This window comes from Lampris incognitus, chromosome 3 (assembly GCF_029633865.1).
Source record: "Lampris incognitus isolate fLamInc1 chromosome 3, fLamInc1.hap2, whole genome shotgun sequence".
Lineage (NCBI taxonomy): Eukaryota > Metazoa > Chordata > Actinopteri > Lampriformes > Lampridae > Lampris > Lampris incognitus.
This window is the reverse complement of record NC_079213.1, coordinates 92904212-92923581: the sequence shown is the minus strand read 5'-3', so window position 1 is coordinate 92923581 and position 19370 is coordinate 92904212. Positions and strand designations below refer to the sequence as shown.

Sequence of the window (19370 nt, the reverse complement as noted above, 5' to 3'; positions counted from 1 at the left end):
CAGGTTTATTGGCCATGTAGGTTTGCACATACATGGAATGTCACTCCGGTTTCATGGCTCTCTCAGTGTACTTAGAACAACACAGCAACACAACAATCTTCAGATATATCGTACACAAGGACTGACTATACAGGTGAAATAAGAGGCAATAAAGTGCAATGGTGCAAAGAATATATCAGAGATGCTGAAATGAATGTTAGCAGGTTACTTACATACATGCCTGAAATAGATGGACATGACAGAGTGTACCAGTATATGTACAATGTACAGTACAGTATATACAAAATGGTTGGCTCTATTTGACAATATTAAGCATTCATTTGGATGACACCCTGCGGAAAGAAACTGTTTTTATATCTGGTTGTTTTGGTGTACAGTGCTCTATAGTGCTTACCAGAGGGGAGGAGCTGCAACAGGTTGTGACCAGGGTGAGATGGGTCTGCAGTGATGTTGCCTGCCGATTTCCTGACTCTGGAGATGTGTAAGTCCTGAATGGAGGGCAGGTTGGCACCAAGGATTTTCTCTGCAGACCTATAACTGTCCGTTGTAGTCTGTCCCTGTCCTGTTTGGTGGCCGAATCAAACCAGACAGCGATGGATGTGCAGAGGACAGACTGGATTATTGTAGTGTAGAACCGAATCAAACCAGACTGCGATGGATGTGCAGAGGACAGACTGGATTATTGCAGTGTAGAACTGAATCAACAGTTCCTGAGGCAGGTTGAACTTCCTGAGCTGGCCGAGAAAGTACATCCTCTGCTGGGCCTTTTTGATGATTGTGTCTGTGTTGAATGCCCACCTTATGTCCTGGGAGAAATCTGTAGGTTTTCACCATAGACACCATGCTGTCGAGTGTGGTGGTGGTGGTGGGGGGGGGCAGTGTTGAGGTGCTCCTCCTGAAGTCCACTGTAATATCCACAGTTTTGAGCCTGTTCTGCTCCAGGATGTTATGACTGTACCAGAGGTCCAGCTGTTCAACCTCCCATCTATGGGGCATCTGGGTGGTGTGGTGGTCTATTCCATTGCCTACTAACATGGGGATCACCAGTTCAAATCCCCGTGTTACCTCTGGCTTGGTTGGGCTTCCCTACAGACACAATTGGCCGTGTCTGCGGTTGGGAAGCTAGATGTGGGTATGTGTCTTGGTTGCTGCACTACCGCCTCCTCCGGTTGGTTGAGGCACCTGTTCAGGGGGGAGAGAGAACTGGGGGGAATGGCGTGATCCTCCCACATGCTACATCCCCCTGGTGAAACTCCTCACTGTCAGGTGAAAAGAAGCAGCTGGCGTCTCCACATGTATCAGAGGAGCCATGTGGTAGTCTGCAGCCCTCCCCGGATTGGAAAATAGGGTAATTGGCTGAGTACAACTGGGGAGAACCCCCCCAAAAAAACAAAAACAAAACAAAAACCATCCCTTCTATATGCAGAATTGCCATCGTCCCGGATAAGGGCAATGATGGTTGTGTCATTCGCAAACTTCAGGAGTTTAACAGACAGGTCTCCAGAGGCGCACTCATTTGTGTAGAGGGAGAAGAGTAGAGGGGGAGAGCACACATCCCTGGGGGGCAACAGTGCTGATTGTCCAGGTGCTGGATGTGATTTTCCCCAACCTCACCAACTGCCTCCTGTCTGTCAGGAAGTTTTTAATCCACTGGCGGATGGCGGCCGGTACAGTGAGCTGAGTGAGTCTGGAGTGGAGGACATCTGGGAAGATGGTGTTGAACGCTGAGCTGAAGTTCAGAAACAGGACCCTTGTGTGGGTCCTTGGGGAGTCGAGGTGTTACAACACCATGTTGACTGCATCATCCACTGACCTGTTTGCTCGGTAGGCAAACTGCAGCAGGTCAAACAGGGGCCTGTGATTTCCTTCAGGTGGGCCAACACCAGTCTCTCAAAGGATTTCATGACCACGGATGTTAGGGCAATGGGTCATTTAATCCTGTGATACAGGGTTTCTTGGGGACCAGGATGATAGTGGAGCTCTTGAAACAGGACGGGACACTATGACTCTATCATACTCTATCATATAGATCATAGAGTGAAACCTAGTTTAGAGCAGTGTCCTCTGTCCAGTGCCTCTCATCCACCATGGAGGGGATGCTGTCACTGTCGTCGTCTGTGGCTGTAGGAGTGTCCTCCTCTATGGAGCTGCAGCTTGTTGAATTCTTCCTCCTCAAAGGCACGCTCATCTGCCGTTATCCCTTCTTCCTACCTTTTTTCTTCTGCTCCTTCCTTTCATCTTTTCTCCCTCTGATCAGAGGAAGTCTGAAAGGGGCTCAGGTGGCTGCTGCTGTCTCCGCTACTGGAAAGACAAATGGGAAAAAATTAATGGATTTCATGCCCATCTCTAGCTTGTCTAGTCTGAGGAACTGACATCTCATTGAAAACCAATTAAAATGTGGCAGATGAGGTAATGAAAAGAAATGTAAGAAGTCAGGACAGTCACAATTCAGTCGAAACAGAAGTAAATTTCAGACCCAGCAGATTCTTTTTTGGAGGAAAAAAAGGATATACATCTAATATAAGCCTGTCAATACAGTGGCCATTTGGTACCTGACTGAGACTGTCCAGGGGAGAGGGGGGCTCCTCTGGCCCTGCCCTGCTGCCTGACATCTCATTCCTGGAGCTATAAGAAAGCATACAGAAGGCAACAGAGATATGATTAGTAAGAATTTAGGTCATCTGTTTTGACTTTATGCATCAGGGTTCATGTCTTTAAATGCTTTCTACTTAGTGCAAGTAAAAAGCAAATCAAATCAAATCAATTTTATTTGTATAGCCCAATATCACAAATTACAAATTTTCCTCAGTGGGCTAAAAGCAAACTATGCTAATTAATTGTCTGACTGAACTGTGCCAGTAGTTTGAAACAAAAGTAGAGGCTGGATGTTGGACTCTAAATACAGAGAAAAAAAAGACACATTGAAGTGAAAATCCTCAACAATTTGCAAAAACTGGGGAAAAGCCAGTGTCAGTTTACCTGTCAGTGTCAGCTTTGGCTTGTAGTTGTTTCATGTTGTGCTGTTCTCTCCACTGGTCCAAAAGAGATGTGACAGCTGCAGGGACAGTCAAATCCCCGGCTATCTGAGACCACGCCAACTCTGTCATCTGACAGACAAGACGACATGAAAGTTATCATCAAACGCCACTTTTCTACTGATTTACCAAGTTTCACTTGCTGATCTGTGACAATGACATCGAAGGTTGGTCTCGTCCTCCTTGGTGTTCGTTTATCAATATGAATCTGCTATGGTTACAAATAAAGGTAGGGACTGTCTTCCAGGCAAAAGATAAAGTAGCGAGCACTGACCTCTATGATGTGTCGGGCAGCATCAGCTGTGTAGCGGGCCGCCTCAACTTGTTGAGTCATAATTTTAGCCGTGGATTCTTGGAGACCACCCAAAGTCTCTTGTTGGGTCACTTCCATGCTTTCCTGCAACTCCGCATGAGCCTGGACATAATCACACAAGCACCACACACCTTGTGTTCAAAGGCGGGGAAACAGGCTGTATGTATGGCCTTGTCCATAAGTTTGTGAACATCACTTGAAAACATCCTAAATGCTTTTGTGTATGTGTGTTTTATGTGTGTATGTACCCTGACTGCGCTGTGCCTGCTCTCCTCCAGCTGTAGCTGTGCCTCCAGAGCGTCCCTCTCAGCCTTTATTTTCAGTTTGTGTAGTTCACGCTCATGGCGCTGCTGCTGGGCCTGCAAGAGTCAAAGGTTAAAGAGCAGGTCAAAGCAAAGTATAAATATAGACAGACCTATTAAAGTGAAAGTAATATGTCAGTGAAATTTATGGGGAGAAAAACCAGCTAGGAAAATAATTTATAGAATATTGAAGTTACACAGCGACAACATTTATGTTAAATTAAATCCCAAAACACCTCCCCTAAAAAAATCAACATTTGAATTTTTATTCTATTCCTTTTTGAGTACAGTTCACAACTTACAAAATATTGAAAAGAAATGTGCAGAATCACAATCCACTGAAAAGATAATGTATTCTTGTTGGATGCTGCTACTACCCTGTTGCCCATTGTGTCGTTCATCATGCTGTAATGCTTGCCTACGATCAGCCCCACTGTCCACATCTGCAACCCTTCTTTCACCTTCAGTATCTGGGCCAATGATACACTCTCCTGCTGGGCCATGGACACACCCCTCAGCCTTTCCACATCCCCCAACTGTCGGAGAGACTCCTCAATGGATTCCAAGTAGGCTGTCATACGCTGCTGCAATACACTGGGGGCATACTGCCGCTCACCTGGGAGAGGAAGAGTGAGAGGGGAGGAAGAGGAAGAGTAAGAGGGGAGAAAGGGGAGGTGAGTGGGGAATGAGAAATAGGAGAGAGGTTGGTTGAGCAGATTACTGCTGTTAACCTCACTAGGAATATATAAAATATGTGAGAACAAAAACATAGAGGAAGAGCGAGGTGCTCAAGACATTAATAGTTCATTGTGTCGGTAAAAGCTGTACTTATTTGTGGGCTCTGCTCTACCACCGGGTCCGGAAATGTGTGTTCCAGGAACACTTGCCAGTCTACCCTCAGGTGTTACTGGAGACCCGCTTCTCAAACCAAGGCCTACATTTGGGATGTCTGCCCCCACTGAGGAGCCACTTCTTACAGACACATCAGGAGAGTCTTGCCCCTGGAGGAGAGCTGGAAGGAGACACCTGAGAATTATTATCATCTGGCCCAGAACTAGAGAAAAGATAATGATAATAAAAAAAGAGAAAAACATGAATGGAAAGCTCTGCTAAACATGAGGCAGTCAAATGTATAGCTGAAACAATGTGAGGGTGCTGCACTACAATAGTAATAGCAGGTAGTAAGTTCTATTTGAGCACACTGGACCAAGTGGATATATTTATGGTATTTCAGGTACTTTTTTTATATGTGAAAGTTGGATAATGACTTCCTTTGTATGATGAAAATATTGTGTATATCAAACAGAAGCTTATTTTCGGTCAGTTCACTGTGCATGGTTAAAGATCTAGTTGAGGGGTGTCCGGGTTGCGTGGCGGTCTATTCTGTCATGGTCTAATCCCCGTGTCACCTCCCGCTTGGTCGGGACACCGGATATGGGTGTGTGTCCTAGTCGCTGCATGAGTGCCTCCTCTGGTCAGTCGGGGCGCCTGTTAAGGGGGGAGGGGGAACTGGGGGAATAGCATGATCCTCCCATGCGCTACATCCCCCTGGCAAAACTCCTCACTGTCAGGAGAAAAGGAGCGGCTGGCGACTCTACATTTATCAGAGGAGGCATATGGTAGTCTGCAGCCCTCCCCGGATCGGCAGAGGGGGTGGAGCAGTGACCGGGACGGCTCGGAAAATAGTGTAACTGGCCAAGTACAACCGGGGAGAACAAGGGTGAAAAATCCAAAAAAAAAAAAAAAGAAAAGATCTAGTAGAGTAAAATAGGGGACGGGGTTTGCTGAACAACAAAGAACAGGGGCCCCTGAACCAGGTCTACCGCTGAGTGAAGCAATGTAACCCTACTATGTGAAGGGCAGAGATCCTGCATCAATAGATATATTGTGCTGCAAGGAGGTGGACCACAGGCCAAGGACACCATCTTAAGAGATGGAGATATACACTCTTGTTCCCTCATTAGGGCCAGCAGAATAGACAATTGCACATCTTTCCTCCATATGTTAACCGTCACACTAATACAGAGATAAATGTGCAACAGAGAGTTGCTATAGATACTTCATCAAGCAACAGCAAAATAATCAAAAAGCCCTTGGTGATAAATGCGCCATCCAAAAAGAAATACTTTTTATGGTTGTTTCCATCCCAGTCGACAGGCAGTGAGTCTCAACACAAGGACAACAACTTGGGTCATGAATGACACTGAGGGACACAGTTATGTTTGAAACTGCCTTGTCTTCCAATCATCTTGGAAAACAGAGTCTGGGGGTATGACAGGAATCTTCCACCTGGATTTCAGAAACATGCCACTGGACGGCTCCAATGTCATTACTGTGAGGGGGGAGGACCCAACACCCTCTCCCTCTCGCTCTCCTCTCCCTTGGCGACATGCCCAAACTGTGGTGAAACTGGCCGCCCTGACCCACAGGCCCCTCAAACAAAAGGGCTAGTGTTCCGTCCCTCTGCGAGCTGCAGCCTGGTCCTTCTGCAGAGCACTGCTTAAATCCTTGAGTCCTCTGCAGAGTGGCAAGCCGCAAGATGGGTTGTTCTGGCAGCCCTAACTAGGGTTCTCTATGCACAGTTTAACAATTATCACTTGGTCATGTCCGGATAAATAAACCTTGGAGGAATTAAGTGCTGAACAAGCTGAGGTGATGAAGGGCATTGAGTGTTTCAGGATAAGAACAAGGAGGACGTCCTATTACTAAATACTCATGGCAGTGCTTAAAAAAAAATCCCATTCATCCCAAACTGAGTCCAAACATATAGGTTTTCAACCTCCATTTTATTTTGGCTTGGAAATACTAAGCTAAGAAAACAGTGCGGCTGGTGTCACCTTCCAAGTTCATTTAGTTTCTCCCTTTAATAGAATAAACTTTATGGGGTTGAGTCATTTTGGAACAAGAAAAGTAAGTTTCATCATTTTTACAGTGGCACATCACCACAACACTAGGAAATAAAAGTTCCTGTATGATGACTCTGCATAAACTAATATTTGAAAAAAAAATCATATTATTTATCTATACCAAACAATTCATGGACAATATGATAAGCACTAATTTGTAGTGCCACAGCACTACCATTTTACACAGAAAGCAGTGCCGCCCTGGAGGTTTAAGAAAACAAGGGAGGAAGGAAATAGTAAAGGCCACTGGAGGTGAACCAAACTGGGAATCTCCTTTTACAAAAGCCTTTCTAAAAATTTACATACTATTTACTGAGCTATACTTGAAGGGCTCTTAATTGAAAAAGCCTTCATGAAAGAAAATGCACTTTTGCAGATGCTGTTTCTCATTAAATGTGGACTGCCTGGGGTCCTGACCCCAGAGTACCCTGAGGCTCCCCTTAGTGTACCATCAGAGGGGATACTCCTGGCCTGGCTGTGGACTGACTTCTTCTCTGAGCCTCTTTTCCTGGATTCAGCAGATGGGGCTTCTGATGTTGGTGAGCGGGGCTCCTCTGCTCATCCACCACAGCGGCATCATGTCGGTCGTATGATGCACCTGCAGAAGAGGGGAAACGCTATCCATTATAACTCAGGAGAAAGGCCGCCATCACTCTGCAAACCAGTGACTTTACAAAGACATTGTTTCCCGATATACTTGGAGACATGGAGAAAATATGAAAGACGTTCGAAATGTTTTTTCTCTTTTTCCCTAAATCTAGAACACAATTTACAGCTCTACTTTGGTGTAAAATTTGTTGAATACATTTATTTTCAACCAGACCACAGTTGACTAGAAATAATGTTTCTCACCTTTCTTTCCCGTTGAGCCCCCGGAGAGGGGTGAGGAGCCAGGTGTGGAGCCAGAGGAGAGATAAGGGTATTGAATAGATGAATGAAGGGAGTTTAAATCTCCTGACCTTTTCTCAAATGGGGACCTCCTCGTTACCTCCTCAAAGTGACTGTTCACACTGAGCGAGAGGAGAGACAAGATTAAAGAACTTTATTTCACAGAATATGATGTAACCACCCTTTGCAATGGAAAGCTCAAGAAATAAAAGATTATTGACAATCAGAAATCTCTCAGCCCACCTAAATCTAACAAACTACACTCTCCTAAAAAAAAGAAAGAAAGAAAGAAAGAAAGAAAGAAAGAAAGAAAGAAAGAAAGAAAGAAAGAAAGAAAGAAAGAAGAAAGGGCGGCACAGTGGTTGGCACTGTTGCCTCACAACCAGAGGGTCCTGGGTTCGAACCCCAGGCCGTCCCAGGTTCCTTCTGTGTGGAGTTTGCATGTTCTCCTTGTGTCTGTGTGGGTTTTCTCCGGGTGCTCCAGTTTCTTCCCACCATCAAAAAGACATGCCTGTTACTCCTGTCTGTGCCCCTGAACAAGGCAGTAGAAAGAACTGGAGTCGGTCCCCGGGTGCTCCTACACAATAGGATGGGTTAAATGCAGCGAACAGTCATTGTAAGAATACAATTTGTTGTAAGAAAACTATGTCAAATAAAGCAGTTTTCTCCTCCTTCTATAAACTCATGTGCAGGTTTTGATGCACTGTTGAGCTCTGATTAACAGGTTAGAAAAGATCTCATGTCCTTGAAGGAACATTACAAACTTTTCAAATATTTGTCATCAAAATCCCCAGACGTTAAAAATAATCTGATGCGGCACTTAGGCTACTTAAATAAGCATCCACTTTTTACTTCTTACTTATCAACTTGTTTGGATTATGTTTTTCTTACATTTATTGTGCTTGACAGCCCTTTTTATTTTAGAAAGAGCTGCCATTTTTTTACCTTGCTATAATGTGCCTTGCCTTTTGCTATGAATGCATTTTATGTTTCGATTTTTCCTTTTACAATCACTGTAACTTTATTATATACTGGGGTGATACACATTTGAGGGTAGATTCACCAGGGGCTGCTGCTCCTTTAAGGCAGACATTTTAGAGTGCTGACGTAAAGCCCTGCGGGGCAAGGAAGCCAAGGGCGAGGTAGACTGGTCCCCGGGGATGGACGTAGCTTTCGACGACGCCAAGGCTGTGCTGGCCAATGCCGCTTTGCTGGCACACCCGTCCCCCACCGCCCCGATTGCCCTCACGACCGACGCCTCTGACTATGCGGTCGGGGCGGTGTGCGAGCAGTGGGTGGGCGGCGCCTGGCAGCCCCTTGCCTTCTTTAGCAAACAGCTTAAGGACAACGAGCGGAAGTACAGCACCTTCGGCCAGGAGCTCCTGGGTCTCTTCCTCGCCTCCCGACACTTCAGGTTCCTGTTGGAAGGCCGCCGTTTCACTGCCTTCGTCGACCACACGCCGCTGACTTTTGCCATGGCCAAGACCACGGAGCAGTGGTCCAGGCGCCAACAGCGTCAGCTCTCTGCCATCTCGGAGTTTACCATGGACATCCGGCACGTGGCTGGCAAGGACAACTTGGTCGCTGACTGCCTCTCCCGAGCGGTGGCAGGGTCCGTTCACTTGGGACTCGATTACGCTGCCATGGCTGCAGACCAAGCCGCTGACGTGGACATCCAGGCCTATCGGACGGCTGCTGCGGTTGGAGGATGTGGTGTTTGACAGCGCCAACGCCACGCTCCTCTGCGACGTTTCCACGGGCCAGCCCCGCCCCATGGTGCCCACCGGCTGGCGGCGCCGTCTTTTTGACGTTATCTGTGGCCTTTCCCACCTGGGTGTGAAGGCGTCCACTAAGCTGGTGGGGGCCAAGTTCGTCTGGCCTGGCCTCAGGAAGGACATCAAGGCCTGGGCTGACTCCTGCGTGGCGTGCCAGCGTTCCAAAGTACTCCATCATACCAAAGCCCCATTGGCACCATTTCTGGTGCCCGAGAGGCGTTTTGACCATGTGAATGTGGACCTGGTGGGCCCCCCTCCCACGGGTTCACTCACCTTCTCACCATGGTGGACAGGACCACCAGGTGGCCGGAAGCTGTTCCCCTGTCATCGACCACGTCTACTGAGGTGGCCCGGGCGTTCATCGGGTCCTGGGTGGCCCGTTTTGGCACGCCGGCTGACCTCACCTCTGACAGGGGCCCGCAGTTCATGTCAGAGCTCTGGACTGCAGTCGCGGAGGGGCTGGGGGTGAAGCTCCACCGCACCACAGCATACAACCCGCAGGGCAACGGACTTTGTGAGAGGTTTCATCGGTCTATGAAGGCCGCTCTTCGTGCCAGCCTCACGGACAGCAACTGGGTTGATCGCCTCCCATGGGTCATGCTCGGCCTTCGCTCTGCCCCCAAGGAAGACCTCCAGTCCTCCTCTGCGGAGCTGGTTTACGGCTAGCCGCTGTGTGTCCCGGGTGAGTTTCTCTTGGACGCTGTGGCCCCCTGGTCAGCAGCTTCTCATTGGGCTGTGGCCCGGGACAGTGCCAACTCTTTCGCTCCGATCCCTACATCTCACCACTGCCTCCCTTAGTCCTACGTCCACAAGGATCTGCTGTCGGCCAGGCATGTCTTCATCCGCCACGACAGCCACCGTACCCCCCTGCAGCCCCCCCTACGACGGGCCCTTCCGCGTCCTGGAAGCGGGGCCTAAGAACTTTGTGGTGGACATGGGGGGCAAGCCAGAGCGGATCTCGGTGGACTGTCTCAAGCCTGCCCATTTGGACGTGGGTGGGCCAGTCGAACTGGCCCTGCCCTCGCGGCATGGATGCCCCCCTTCTTAGGCCCCTGGCCCAGCCTCGGCCCCTGCCTGGGCTCCGGCTCTGTCCCCTGCCCCCACCCCCATACCCATTCAGCGCAGCCGTTTTGGCCGCCTGGTCCGCCCCCCGAGACGTTGACTGTTTCACTGAGTACTTTTGTGTTACATTACTGTTTTGCGTTTTTTCGTGATGGTGAATTCTGGGGGGGCCTGTGTGGTGATACACATGGGTAGATTCACCAGGGGCTGCTGCTCCTTTGACATTTTAGAGTGCTGACGTAGGCACTGCTTGGGGTTTCCGGGGAGCCATGTTTGCAGCAGACTAGCGGTTACCTGGTTGCCACGAGGGATTGTGCTGTATGGGTGTTATGTGTGGCGAGTAAACGGAATTGACTCGACTCGATCTCTCCGTCTCCTACTCGACTTGATCTCTCCGTCTGCTCATTCCTGCACTCCCACAATACCATTGCAGATTCTCTAAAAAGTGCTTCACAAAGATCACTGTCAACTAAAAACTTGTTAGTGTCCATAGACTCCGGGGGGCCCCAGGCAAAGACCCCCCCCCCAAAAAAAGAAAAAAATGCATTCAGTCAAAAAAATGAATTCGGTTAGTGTGTTGTGGGACTACTTTATTGTTCGCATTAATACAGTGGCCTATAAATGCTACGTTGCCGCTAGAGGGCATTCAGTGTAGTGACAGCGCATCTGATTGTAGTGTACCCATGTACCAGTCGTTCTCTATTAAACCAGTAAACTTATATCTTGCCTCCTCATGATACTGCAACCTACTATAGTTAGTCGTGCTTGATCAAATATAATAATCATTTATTAAAAAATAATAGATAACACCATGCGCACACACACACACACATCTATAGCACACAGCTTAAATTTTTACATCGTGTCACAAAAAGTCGACAAACATTTTGACGAATCATGTGTCCGAATACAGTGAGAAATGAGAAAGAAAGTTACAGCAATGTAGAAATGGTCTCTCTCTCTCTCTCTGAGCGGAAGTGTGAGTAAGCGGGCGGACCATACGCCCGAGAGCGGTTGTGAGCGTTATCTATCTTTTTTGCTATTTTATCCTTGCAAATATTGCACAGTGTGTTTTGTAGGATTACTGGTTTGGTTTGTGTGTATAAGGAGGTTTCAAGTGTGCGTGTTTAGGGCCGACCGGCCGGTATGGAGTTTACCAAACTCACCAGGGAACATGGGCTTAAAGCGCCGCCCAGTTTTCCGTGTTGGGTGGAGCACCGTGCTTTGGCAGTCGGAGAGGTTGTGGGTCACAGCAGCGTTAAATCTGTTGCTAGGATGAACGGCGCTGTGGTGATTTTTGTCGACGCTGTAGCCAAAGCAAACAAAGTGGTCGAAGCCGGCGTTGTTGTTAACGACAGTTTCGTGTCAGTGTCGCCGCTCACCACGCAGTCGGCAAGAGTCACCATTTCAAACATCCCGCCGTTCATCTCCGATGACATGTCTGTGAATGTTCTCATTCATCCAGGTCATAGATATCCAAAGGAATTGAATCGAGTGCAACTGGGCTTGGTTATATATCCGGGAAGACGTTTAGCCTCTCATCCAAGAGGCTTCATCAGTTCGTGCCTTTCTGACTAGAACAAGCTAGTCAGACTGGCTGGTGATGAAACTCAGATATTTAGCCTCTTTAGAGTCGTTATCAGAGCTATAGATGTCCATGGCTCTTTTGTGTTCCGATGTTAAGCAGCGACGGTCGTTGGAGGTGTTAGTTTCGACTTCGTTCGTGCTCCATTCAGTGGTCACGAGAGTCGTTGGAGCCGTTAGTGACCGACTGTTGTTCTTGGAGGCTAGGCTTCTTGAGTCTCCTGGGTAGACATGAAAGGACGGCATTGTAAGTGCTCGGAGATAGGTGGTGTCGCAGACTTCCTCCTCTGTGGAGGGATGGTTTTTCCAGTTTCGCATAGATGGCTTCATTCACCCCTCTTTCAAACCATCAATCTTCCCTGTCCAAAATGTGTACGTTGCTGTCCTCGAAGGAGTGTGTCTTCTCCTTTAGGTGTATCTAAAGTCTATCAGTATATTTACACCCAAAGGAGAAGACACACTCCTTCGAGGACAGCAACGTAGACGTTTTGGACAGGGAAGACAGATGGTTTTAAAGAGGGGTGAAGGAAGCCATCTATGCGAAACTGGAAAAACCATCTGTTATGGTCTGAGTGTTTCCTCTCTCCGAGTACCTACAGGATGGGCTGCAATATGGAGGCGGGGCTGACCTACTTCTGGGCTGAGTGCAGCAAGGCACACCTGATCCCCATGTGCAATCACCCACCTCTCCTCCATAAAAGCCTGGTTCAGTCTTCACCACTTTGCCGGATAATCCCGTTCATCGGTAGTGCCTGCGTACCCTATCCAGAAGAAGTTTCCCGAGAAAGCGTTCTCGCCGTTTGTTTGTTTATTTCTTGACCAAACTCTCCCCCTTGCCATTTTCAGATCCAGGACCTCGTTGCTTCAGCCCAGATCCCGGGAAGGCGCCAGCCTGCCTTCAGTCACCGCCTCCTGCCTTTTTCCTGTTGCCGACCTTTTGGCTTAGACGAATAAAACCGTTTTAGCACCACTGCACTGTGTTATGTCCAGCAAAACTCGGACCACGACTTTGAATCAAACTGTGTTTATTGCTGCCACAGTAAACGTTATATACACGTAAAGTATAGTATCAACCACGCCTTGTGTTACTGCCGTAAACCGGCTGTAGTAAAACTTAAAAGCTGCAGTGTCCTAGACCAGTGTTTCTCAACCGGGGGTCCGCGGACCCCTAGTGGTCCGTGGTGTAATTGCAAGGGGTCCGTGAAAATAAAATATCTTTAAAAAAAGATCCTATGACATTTATAGAAATAGGATTATTTTACTCAAATGTGACTGAGACCTTTATCGACCTAAACTATAAAGGGTAACAGGACTTTTTTCTCTAATTACATCTGTTTCACAAGTGTAATTTATTGTATTTTAATAAGAGATCTCGCTCCCGTTTGCATTGTTAAAAGTTACTGCATAAAAATTCTTTTACATATATCTGAAAGTTACTGAATACATATTCTGTTTTGTTACATATATCTGAAAGTTACTGCATAAGAATTCTGTTTTGTTAACTATGTCTAAGTTACAACTGAAAGCTCTTATTTTTGCCCCAAAGAGTGAATAAATGCTATAATGCAATTTAAAATGCAGTTTCTACTGTTTCTATCAAATTGCAACCCGCCTCCCCCAAGATCAGGTGGAGGGGTCCTCAGGGTAGATCAAAAATACGCAGGGGGTCCAGGACCCCAAAAAGGTTGAGAACCACTGTCCTAGACTACAGTCACACTGTTGTGACTTATACACAACACACTGTCTCCTGCCTCCTTGGGTCCGCGCGTTCGCCCAGGCCCTAACACCATCCCTCAACAGAGGAGGAGGTCTGCGACACCACCTATCTCTCACTTACAATGCCGTCCTTTCATCTCTACCTAGGAGACTCAAAAGCTTAGCCTCCGAGAACAACAGTCGGTCACTAACGGCTCCAGCGACTCATGACCACTGAATGGAGCACTAATGAAGTCGAAACTAACACTTCCAACGACCGTCGTTGCTAAACATCGGAACACAAAAGAGCCATTGACATCAATAGCTCTGATAACGACTCCAAAGAGGCTAAATATCTGAGTTTCATCACCAGCCAGTCAGACTAGCTTGGTCTAGTCAGAAAGGCACGAACTGATGTAGCCTCTTGGTTGATTGGCGAAACGTCTTCACGGATATATAACCAAGTCCAGTTGCACTTGATTCAATTCCTTTGGACATCTCCGATGAGTTTTTGACAAGAGAGCTGTGGAGGTATGGGAAAGTAGTTTCATCGATCAGGAAACTGTCGTCTGGCTGCAAATCGCCGCTGGTGCAACATGTAGTTTCACACAGACGACATGTTCAAATGATCCTGAACAAACAAGACCAAGACTTGGATGTAGCTTTTAGGGTGAATGTGGAGGATTTTGACTATGTCATCTTTGTAAACTCTTGGACGTTGAAGTGTTTTGGCTGTGGAGGAGAGGGTCATTTGGTTCGGGCCTTTCCTGAGAAACACTCCTCTGAGGACAAAGCGCGAAGGAGAGAGGAAATTAACTGGGTGAGACCAGGCAGAACAGCGAAGAGACAGCAGAAAAGGGACAGAGTCAAACCAGGCAGAACAGCGAAGAGACAGCAGAAAAGGGACAGAGTCCAGACCACACTGACAAAACTGAACCACCCAAACAGAGTGGAAAGTCTACAAAGGAAAACGTAAATGTTGAGAAGGAATCATGAAGTGAGCAGGCAGTGGCATCACACACTACAGGTGGAGTTGCAGAAAGTGTAAGTGTTGAGCAGCGATGAGGATCTGGTGGAGGACGACAAAGTCTGTAGTTTTCCTGTACTAAAGAGAAAGCAGTCGGCTAAAACGAGTGGCTCTCAAGCCAAAAGAGGAGCATTGATAAGGGAGAGAAGCGGGCAGTATGAGGAACAACTGTCTGAGGTTGAGTTGGGTATGGAGGAAGAGGAGGATGACGGGGACTCCAGTTACCTATATTAAAGGAAAAACAGCACGAGGCACAAATGTCGGGAGATGAGTCTAAGGAAGAAGGTGGTGGTGTAGACAGCCAGCCTCACACTTCCTCCCAGTTGTCAGGGGCAACGAATCAAGAATATGATGCCCGCCGAATCAAGAATTTCTTGCAAATAAAACAAAAAATTTGAGGAATGTCAAAATTGGGGATTTTTTTGCCGACAAAGAATTGTTTACGCACTCTGTTAAATCTCAGATCAGAAAAAAAGAAGAATGGGGCTACACTGATCAGGAGATGTACAGGTTGAGGAAAATGGTTCTGAAGCTCAAACAGGAATTACAGTATGAAGAGTCAGAAGCAGTATAAAACAAGTAATTTCCCGTTCTGCTCAATGTTCTTTTATCATGTGTTGTTTTTTCTCTCATCAGTCTCGATGGCCAACTTCAAAGTCTCAACACTTAACCTGAATGGAGCAAGAGACATGAGAAAGAGCATGTCTCTGAATTTGTAAAACTAAAGCTCTTTGACGTCATGTTTGTCCAGCAAACACACACTGATATAATGAATTCTACTGACTGGAAGAAGGAGTGGGATGGTGATGTTGTCCCAAGCCACTTGAGTAAATTTAGTGGAGGAGTGGCTCTCCTCTTTTCGAAAAACTTTTTTACCACAATCTTATGTGGTTGAGGAAATAGTGGGGGGGTAGATTGATGGTGTTAGAGCCAAATATGAGTCCTTCACTTTGGTGTTTGTAAATGTATATGCTCCGAATGCAGGGTCTGACAGAGTTCAGTTTTTAACTGACCTCAGTGCGGTTTTGAATCAGTGTGGACCTGAACAGTTTCTGTTTCTGGGAGGGGATTTTAACTGCACAGAAAATGATAACATGGACAGGAATCATATTGAACCTCATGCTGCCTCCAAACGTGCAATCAAGCAGTTGATAGTAACTCGTAGTTTGGTTGATGTGTGGAGAGAGATGCATGAGGATGTTAGGCAGTACACCTGGGTTCATAGTAGAGAAGCATCTTTTACTGTGGCACAGCTGGATCGTTTCTATTCTTTTAGGCATCATTTCAGTATTCTTAAAGAATGCAGGATTATGCCTGTAGGTTTTTCAAATCATTCAATGGTGACATGCAATGTTTTCATTGCAAAAGTAAAGCAAAAGTCTGCTTATTGGCATTTTAACACTGCTCTGCTACTAGATGCACACTTTAAAGAAACCTTTAATTTTTTGGGGGATATTTTCAAAACTAGGAAAGGAGAGTTTACGTCCTTGAAACAGTGGTGGGATTAAGGGAAAGGGCAGATCAAGCAGCTTTGTCAACAGTACACTCTCAATGTCTCTCGTGACATTACCAAATCTATGAGGGATCTAGAGACTGAAATAGTGGAGCTGCAGACTTCTGCAGGGTCCAAAGGAAACCGAGGCTGTGTTGAAGACCTCAAGTCCAAAAAAGCCTTGCTGGCTGACTTGCTGGGTGTTAAGGCACAGGGGGCATTGGTCCGGTCTCGTTTTCAGAGTGCCGCCCTGATGGACTCACCTTCAAAGTTTTTCTTCAGCCTGGAAAAGAAGAATGGACAAAGCAGGTTCATTCACGCCCTAAAGTCAACAACAGGACACCTGCTGGCTACGGCCAATGAGATCCAGAAGAGAGCTGTGGATTTTTACTCTCTTCTGTACAGCAGTGAGTACACCGAAAATGAAGGGGCAATTGACTCCTTCTGCAGTGGGCTGCCCAGAATCTCAGAGGAGAGTAACAAGGAGTTGGTGGGTCCTCTGACTGCAGAGGAGCTGTCTACAGCATTGCAGAGCATGCGGGGCGGGGGGGGGGGCCTGGGGTTGGGGGGGCCCCTGGGGTTGATGGACTCCCGCCGGAATTCTACAAAGTTTTTTGGTGTGAGCTGTGTGACGACATCATTGAGGTCTTCACTTAATGTTTTAATGACTCCTCCTTGCCCCAGAGCTGCAGGAGAGCTATTCTGACATTGTTGCCAAAAAAGGCGACCTACAAGATATGAAGAACTGGCGTCCGGTCTCTCTTCTGTGTGCAGACTACAAACTGCTTTCCAGAGTCCTGTCCAACAGACTGAAGGAAATGATAGACCAAGTCATCCATCAGACCCAAACCTACTGTGTGCCCGGCAGGTCCATTGTTGACAATGTGTCACTAATTCAGGATGTTTTGGAAGTCTCTGGTCCATTGGGCTTTGATGCTGGTCTGGTTTCATTGGATCAGGAAAAGGAGTTTGACCAGGTTGAGCACCAATACCTTTGGAAAGTGTTAGAAAGGTTTGGCCTCAGCCCTGGACTTGTTGCCAAGATTAAGGTTTTGTACAAAGATATTGAGAGTGTACTGAAAATTAATGGTGTTTTGCATAAACCTTTCAAAGCATGCAGAGGTATAAGACAAGGCTGCTCACTGTCAGGCATGCTCTATACGCTTTCGATTGAACCGTTATTACACAATTTTCGCTCTTCTATTGGTAGTCTGTGTTTGCCTGATCTTGGCACAAGAATTGTCTTATCTGCGTATGCAGATGATATAGTTATCGTCATAAAAAGTCAAGATGATGCTGATCTGATTGAGAAACTTGTGGAAAGGTTATTGAATCTTTCAGCTGCTAAGGTAAACTGGGCAAAAAGCGAAGCTTTGGCGGTTGGAAAGTGGTCTGCAGGTCTCCCTCAGCTGCCAGGGGGACTAAATTGGAAGGGGGGGGGGTTCAAGTACCTAGGAGTGTTTCTGGGTGATGACCAGACGGTTTGGAAAAACTGGGAGGGGATGGTGGAAAAGGTGGAGGGGAGATTACAGAAGTGGAGATGGCTGTTACCACAGATGTCTTATAGGGGAAGGGTTTTGGTTGTTAATAACTTGGCAGCCTCCACCCTCTGGCACAAGCTAACCGTTCTGGAGCCCCCTCCTGGATTGCTTAAAAAAGTATAGTCCATCTTTGTGAACTTATTTTGGGATAACCTGGACTGGGTACCACAGAATGTTCTATACCTACCAAAAGAACCGTGAAGCTCTGCAGCGGATCGTCAAGGCGGCCCAGCATATCACCGGTACCCAGCTCCCAGCCATAAAAGACATTTATCACAAACGCTGCCTTCGAAGGGGTCTGAGCATCATAGCGATCCCACCCACCCCAACCATGGACTGTTCTCCCCCTGCGCTCTGGGAGGCGCTACAGGAGCCTCAGAGCCCGCACTACCAGGCTCAAAAACAGCTTCTTTCCACAAGCTGTTGCCCACCTGAACCTGGCTACCCACTGAATGTCTGTAGATATTTTAAAATATTTTGTACTCCAGCTCTCTTTTAACTTATTTTTAGCTTTGGTCTTCATGTGTGTATATCTTATATTGTGTTTGCTGTATTTGTCTGTGTCTGTCTTGCACTGATTGGTGAAGCCACAGCCCTCATTTCATTTTTTTTTTTTCTTAAATTTATTTCTGATTTTTCCCTTTTTTCTCCCAATTTAGTGGCCAATTGATCCCTATTTTAATTCAAACACCCACCCTCATATTGCATGCGTTCGCCAACTGCATCTCTCCGGCCGGCAGTCTCGAAGGAAAGCGCCTCCCCACTTTCGTGACAAGGCGAATCCAGGCCGAACCACTGTTTTTCCGGCACACACAGAGACGCATTCACATGACGAACACAAGCCGACTCCGCCCCCCTCCCGAAGACAGCGTTGCCAATGATTGCTGCTTCATCGAGTCCGGCCATAGTCGGATCTGACGAGACCGGGGCGCGAACCCCAGTCCCCAGTGGGCAACTGCATCGACTCCAAGCCGATGCTTAGACCGCTACGCCACCGCGGACATTTCATTTTTAACATGTGCCTGCACATTGTTTTTAATGACAATAAAATTGAATTGAATTGAATTGAATTGAAGAGGTGGGAGGGCAGGGTTTGGTGCATCTGGAGAGCGGAGTAGCAGCCTTTAGACTACAAATCATACAGCGCTACCTCACAGGGACTGATGATGTGCTCTGGAGACCTCTCATGGAGTGCTATTTTAAAGAAGGTACAGGGTTTGGGTCTAGGCGCTTCTTTGTTTCTAACAGACTGTGTTTTTAAGAACATGCATGACCTGCCACCCTTCTATCAAGGATGGTTTGAAGCTTGGACTCTATTCAAGTGGTGCAGACTGGAGCCTACAGCATCTCTGTTTTGGCTTCTGGACGAACCCCTGATCCATGGGGCCAGACTGGACGTTCAGGATGACAGCAAACCAGGTCTCAACCGGAGGCTATGCTCAGCTGGAACTGTTAAGTTGACGCACATTGTGGATGCTGCAGGTCCGATGCTTCTTGACACAGGAGCAACGGCTTCACTGCTGGGCTTGAGGTCAAGCAGACACACCAGAGACATTCTGAATGCATGGCTTAGAAGACTCACCAGGGAGGAACTGGACATGCTGCATGACTATGCCTTTGGGACCGAGGCTCCTGATAATGGAGATCCGTTCCCCGGGTTGGGCCTTCAAATGGACCAGACTGGTCTAACAAGACCTTTGCCGGTCCCAAATTTGGCTACTAAAATGGACCTTTATATGTTAGATAGAAA

At 47.2% G+C, this 19370-nt stretch overlaps 1 pseudogene; it reads right to left on the bottom strand.

Annotated features, from left to right (window-relative positions):
- Window positions 1-19370, bottom strand: part of LOC130109895 (centrosome-associated protein 350-like) — a 57816-nt pseudogene that overhangs the window by 18358 nt on the left and 20088 nt on the right.